The sequence below is a fragment of the Echinops telfairi genome, unplaced genomic scaffold, assembly GCF_000313985.2.
Source record: "Echinops telfairi isolate 266 unplaced genomic scaffold, ASM31398v2 ScPeMD7_4225;HRSCAF=4972, whole genome shotgun sequence".
NCBI lineage: Eukaryota > Metazoa > Chordata > Mammalia > Afrosoricida > Tenrecidae > Echinops > Echinops telfairi.
Genome location: NW_022108124.1, coordinates 8,173,200 through 8,179,856, shown reverse-complemented (window position 1 = coordinate 8,179,856; position 6,657 = coordinate 8,173,200). Strand labels below are relative to the sequence as shown.

General features: G+C 36.6%; 1 pseudogene; it reads right to left on the bottom strand.

Moving 5' to 3' along the window:
• Positions 1-5,510: 5,510 nt before the first annotated feature.
• On the bottom strand, positions 5,511-6,067 carry LOC101654829 (annotated as a pseudogene).
• Between the last annotated feature and the right edge of the window lie 590 nt (positions 6,068-6,657).

The following is a 6,657-nucleotide window of genomic DNA, read 5'->3' as shown; positions in this document are numbered from 1 at the left end:
TCATAATATTGTCCAATTGTGAGGGGTTTTGTTTTCTTTAATTTGAATCCAGACTGAAGGCTGTATACACTGATTTTCATTAGTAAGTGGTTTGTGTCCTTTCACTTTCAGTAAGCAAGGGTCTGTTACGTCATCTGCATATCTCAGGTTGCTAATGAGCCTTTCTTCAATCCTGATACTGTGTTCCTCTTATAATCCAGCGTCTTAGATTATTTGCTCAGTTTACTGATGGAGTCAATATGCTGAAAGGATCCAGCCCTGACACATATCTCCAACTTTGTTGTATTCAAATTTGGTGTATTCCATATTCTATTGTGATTAATGAATGTTTGCAGCTGTTTTTCTTTTTTTAAGTTTTGCCATATCACAACTTAAATTACAGACATCTAAAAAGCTTTCCTTCATTCATATCATTACAGTTGTTTCTACTTGAGTGGGAAATTCTTTTCCAGCTATGTCTTGAGGGTCTTCCAGCATGTGGGCTTATCTTCTGTCATTCTGCCTGACAATGGTCCACTGCTATCCAGCAGACTTTAAGTGGTTACTATTTCAGATGTGAGCCACCTATTTCTTCTTCCTCTTCTGTTTCACTTGGGAAGCTCATTTAAACCTATCAATCATGTGTGACCTTACTGGTGGCATAGTATCACAGGAACCCCACCACAGTATGACAAATTCATAGACTAATATTTATCATTAACTATGTGGCCACCTTTGTATTCATTAACAATTGGGATGTTGTGGGCCATGAGAATGACAACATAATCTCCAATTGTTAAGAAAAATATATGTCCTTTTCCTCTACACACAATTTTATAGAAGTTCATTATTGTTACAAAATTAACAAAAATACTACTTACTAATATTATATAACATACCCTACTGTATACTACATTACATGCAATTAAAAATATACACATTATTCATATATACAATAATAACTAAAATATGAATATTATACACTTTTGCGCCATTTTCTACACAGATAAGGATTATGGCTTTACATAGAAATCAAACATTACCTCTTTAGACAAAAAGTAAATCAACCACTAGAAAAAAGAGATGAAAACAAAACAGCTTATTTGAATCAAGTAATTGTTTTAGCACTAGTCGTAAGGAAGAAAAGTAATTTCATCCCACTCTTTACTCTTTTTTATTTTCTGCCATTACTTAAGTGACACTTGGAGATAAGAGCAGTTATTTCAATCCTCTTACACAGCACATTGTAATTGTACATGTAGTTGTCTGTCTGACAATGTGAGCACCTGGAGAGCAGGATTCATATTCTATTCAGCTTTACATACCCAGCACCTCTACTTTCTGTCAAACCATCATTGAGCTTTTGCTTTAAAATAACTTTTGTTTTCATTTCCAAGGTTGTTTGGCATGTTTGATGAGCATGAGAAAGGCCATCATCTCTAGAGAGGAAATGGATGGAGCTGTGCTCAAGGAACATGCTCTTGGGGTGCATCAAAACACTTGAGAGGGGTAGGAAGGTTCAAAGAGCAAATTTAGAGTCCTAAAGGCACCAGTTTCATTCATTAGAATATTTTGTCTTCTTTTCCTTACCCTCTTCTCTAAGTACTATCTTTCACTCACTCAAAGCTGGGGTCCTAACTCAGGTCTGCATTAAATGGCTCTCCATAACACTGGCTGATTGGACATGCAGTAGATATTAAATCAAGAGAGAATATCTCGAGTATTTAAGATGGATAAATTTGATGTTCTTTCCTGGAATTTGAACCAGTGACAAGCATGTGCTTTAAAATAATGGGTGCATATTTTATTTCATGATTTTATACACATAAACACACAGCATTGATAAGTATACAACATTTTTAGAAAGTCAAAAGATTCTCTTTCTCATTCAATAATTATCTCCTTCCCAGTGATATCTAGTTTGAAATCTATTGAAGACAACAGATTTTCCTATTATGGAAGTTCCTATAATTGGTACTTTACAGTAATTTTTGTTTCAAATTTCTTTGTGAAAATCATTGAGGCTCCCCATGTTTTTCACATGTTAGTATGTAGTTGTAATTATTATTATTTTTTTACATTCCAAGGAAGAATACTTCACTATATGGAAAAAAAGTTATCCATTCTTCACTTGTTGTACACTTGGATTATTTCAAAAATTGAAACTATTATAAATAAAACCGCCAAGTATATTATTTCATGTGCCTTTTAGTAAACACACACTCATTTCTCTTGGGTATGTACCTAAAAGTGAAAATTTTATCATAGAGTAAATGTTTACTTGAAAGTTTAAAATATTGGCTAAACATTTTCCAAAATGAATTGATCAGTTTATACTCCAAGCAACCTTGCCTAGTGTTCCAACTGCACTATGCCCTGGCAACAATTACTATTATTAGTTTTGTGGCGGTGTTGTTTGGGAGGAGGGGGGGCCTTCTCTTGAGTGTATATTAGCATTGGCATTCCAGTGTAATTTGCATTTTTCATTGATTAACAATGTTGAGCTATTTCCATTTACTTAGTGGTCATTTAGAGATTGTCTTTTTCCATATGCTGAATTCAAACCCGCTTTGAGACATAGATTGTCAATATCATCTCCCAGTGCATGGCTTACATTTTGTTATCTTTGTGATATATTTTAAGAAACCCAGGTGGCACAATCTGCTATGCATGAAAAGAAATTCTTACTTTCAAAGAAAGTTCAACTTATTTATTTATTACTGTTTAAAAGAATGTTGCCTCCTTTGAAACTTCAAAATATTCCCTGTTTCTTTTTTTCCCCTCTCCCCCCAAGTTTCCTGTAGAAAGTTTATTGTTTACTTTCATATGTAGATTATGTAAGCCATTTGAGTTAAGATTCATATGTGTTGTCTAGTAGAGGGTATGGCTGATCTGTTTCCATACAAGTATATAAGTGATTTACCACTATTTATTGAAACAAAAATATTCTTTTCTAATAGAACAACAATGACATTTTGTATATCAAGTGACTACCAACACATACATATATGTATATATATATACATAATTTCTATAATTTTATTTGTTCATCCTTGTATCACAATCATAGCATCTAGATTTCATTCTATATGGTGTCTTGAGACTGTATCTACATACTGTATCTATTAATTTATTATTCTTTAAGATAAATTGGAATCAACTATATGGCAGTAAGTTGAGTTTTGTTTCTTTGGTTAAGATTATTTCAGCTATTCTTGACTATTCTTTATTCTTTGTATTTCTACGTAATTTTTAGACTGTACTTGTCAGTTTTATACACACAGAAATATATATAGCAGCATATTATTTCTCAAAGGAATAAAAACATTCTAGTCGTTACAGAATCTCTTGTCAATTTGTGTATTAAGAGTGAAGAGGTGGAGCTTAGCCTGTCAATCAGGTCCCAGCTTGATGACATCATTTAGAGATCCTAAGGAGATAAATAGCTCAGTGGAGGCAGGACACAGGCTCACTCCCTGCGAGACATTCCCGTTAACAAGACATATGGAGCTACATTAGAGCCCTGGAGCTGAAGGAGCCACGTGGAGATCCCTGCCAGTACTGAGCTAGCTCTACCACCACTGGATCCACAAGACTTTCCACCCACTGGCCTGTGATCTTCCTGCATTTGGCATTATTGCATGGCTGCATGAGTCTAAAAAGGAATTTATGGACTTGAATTCAACATATGGGGTAATATTGGATTTATGGGCTTGATCTGAACTGGGCTGGGGTATTTTCTCAATATTCAATTGTTCTTGTATAGAAAGCCCTTTCTTATACACGTATGAGTGTCTCTTTGAATTTCTTTCTCTAGTCTACCCAGACTAACACAAACATGTTTCACAATTTTAATTTGTATTGTATTATTTATAGTTTAATTTAAGTCATAATATCTACAGACTGTCAAACCATCTCCTTCATAATCATGGTAAGTCTCTATCTTATTAGGGGATTCATTGATTTCTCTTACCAATACTTTTTTTACTTCTCAGTATAAAAATATTGTGTCTTTAACTTAATTTTCCTATCTTAATCTTATCTTTTCCCTTACATTTCTCCTCTTTATCTTCTTCTCCATCAAAGCCATATAAACTTTCTAATGATCAAATGGACTCACCTCCTTTACACTGAAATCTCAGTGCTCATTAACTATGAGACTACTGTATCAATGGTTTATAAATGATAGCACTCCCCATCCTATTTATAAGAAAAAACAAACTCACTGCCATTGAATGGATTCTGGCTCATTGTGATCATATAAGGCAGAATAGAACTGCCCCTGTGGGTTTTTGAGACTGTAACTCTTTCTGGGCCAAGCTGCTGGTGGTTTCAAACTTCTGACCTTGTGTTAGCAGCCCAATGCATACCCATTATGCAACCAGGGAACCTCCCTAACTTGCTTAGCCCTATGTGATCCTTTACATTTCCCCACTTGCTCAGTGAAGCTACACAGGTTATAAGAGATATGCAGGTTATAAGATACATTGCCATTGGATGTTGAATCATATCTTGCCTATAATTAACCTGTTCTTCCTTCCTGAGGAGCCCTGGTAGTGTAGTGGTTGTGTGTTAGGTTGAGATCCACATGGTCAGCAGTTCAAAACCACCAGCAGCTCTGCTGGAGAAAGATTGGGCTTTATACGCCTATAAACAGTAACCATCTCAGAAACCCACATGCGGTTGCTATGAGGCTGACTTGACTCACTGTCAGTGAGGCTTTTTGTTTGTTTCTTCCTGACAGCCTGTTTCTTTTGAGCACTTTCTTGCTCAGAAATTATTCCAACACAGCCAATTAGTATGAGTTGTAATCAGATCCGCCCACCAAACATGCACAGAAAAGACCAGGACCAATTAAAAATAATTTTGTTCAAGGAACAAAAAGTCTCCAGCAAGACATTACCAGATCAATTGGCCATCGCTTAGAAGCTATGGCTCACACAGGCTATTTCCTGGCCAAGAAAGGAGCAGTTTTAGACATAAATGTAGGGGAACCCAAGGTGGCCCTGGTTGTCCTACTTGAGGGAGCCAATATCCTGGAGGCTCAAAATTTGCTCAATAAGAGTGGACTTCCCATTACTTCTGCAGTCCACCTGGAGGATGCAGGTCAACATGTCCAAGAAGTAAAGTCTTCCTCCAAATGCACTGGAAAAAGAGCCCACTGTTTCCAGGCAAATGATGAATCTCTTATAAATGTGAAGAAAATGGTTATCTCTTTGGGGGGTACAAAGGGTTGGGGAGGACAAGAATCACTCCGGGAGGAATCTGAAATGTGTCTTTTTCTCGAATAAGCCGTTTGGGAAGCCTAAATAATATTATTGCACTTGTCCTTTTATGGAAACTATGTCCTGGGTTCTCATTCTTTTCTGTCACATTGACCACTTTTGCTCACTTGGGGGACAAGTTTATATGACCAATGTGCTCATATATAGAATTTTCAATCAGGTTTTAATTCATTTACAAGAAAGTTGGTGGACATTTAATCTATGCAATGAAAATGATAAACCCTAAAAGCTCAGACAATATTACATCTAACACACAGCTACCAAAACTAAGGCAGCCAAACAAATAACTGTTAAGCACTCCAGTCCACTCTTATTGAGCAAATTTTGAGCCTCCAGGATATTGGCTCCCTCAAGTAGGACAACCAGGGCCACCTTGGGTTCTGGTTCCCGGTAGGCTTTGATGATGCCATCGGAAATAATAGCATAGTTCATCACAATTTCGCCAAAAATATTGACAAGAATGACGTATGATCAACTGTAAGCAATTTAAAGCCTTGATAAACTTGAGCTTCCTTACTCCACCACCAAGATCCAAGAAGTTGGCTGACTCACCATTAAGGGAAATAAATGATGTCACTCGTAGCCTTGGCGAACCTAGCACCATTCAAAATGCAGGCAATGTTCCCATCCAGTCCTACATATTTCAGATCATATCTAGCAGCTTCCTTTTCAGTGGGCTCATTCTCTGCTCTGTCATCCTTTTGTCTGAATTCTGCATTGTCATAAAAGTTTATCTTGGCATCAAAACAGACAACTTCAAAAATCATTTTCCCCGTGTTCAGCAGTGATATTGCTTGTTCCATATCCTTTCCTGAATCCCACTAAATCTCTGGCAGCTTCCTGTCAATGCACTGCTCCAACGACTGTTGAATGAGCTTTAGAGGAAAATGTACTTGCGTGGGATACTAATGACATTGCTTGATAATTTCCACATTCTGTGTAGTAACCTTTCTTTGGCATGCGTACAAATATGAATCTCTTCCAGTTGGTTGTCCAGGTACCTGTGGTCCAAATTTCTTGGCATAGGTGAATGAGTGATTCCAGTACTTCACCAGCTTATTGATGTGTTTCAATTGGTATGCCATCTATCCCTGCAATCTTGTCTTTCAGTAATGCCTTTAGTGCAGCTCAGCCCACTTTTCTGTCAGTGTGTTGTATGTTTGGTGGGAGCTTGCATGTTGCCATGGTGTGGCATGCTGTAAGGCCAGAATGATCCTTAAAAGCAAGGGTGTCAAGACTTCATTTCATATACTTGGAACTTATTGTCAGGAGAGACCATCATTAAAATAACTATTTCAAAGTGTATTATAAGGATATTTACAAGTATACTCAGATAAGGATGTTCCGACACTAAACTCTCTCAGAATAATTTAATCAACATCCTACAGAAAAG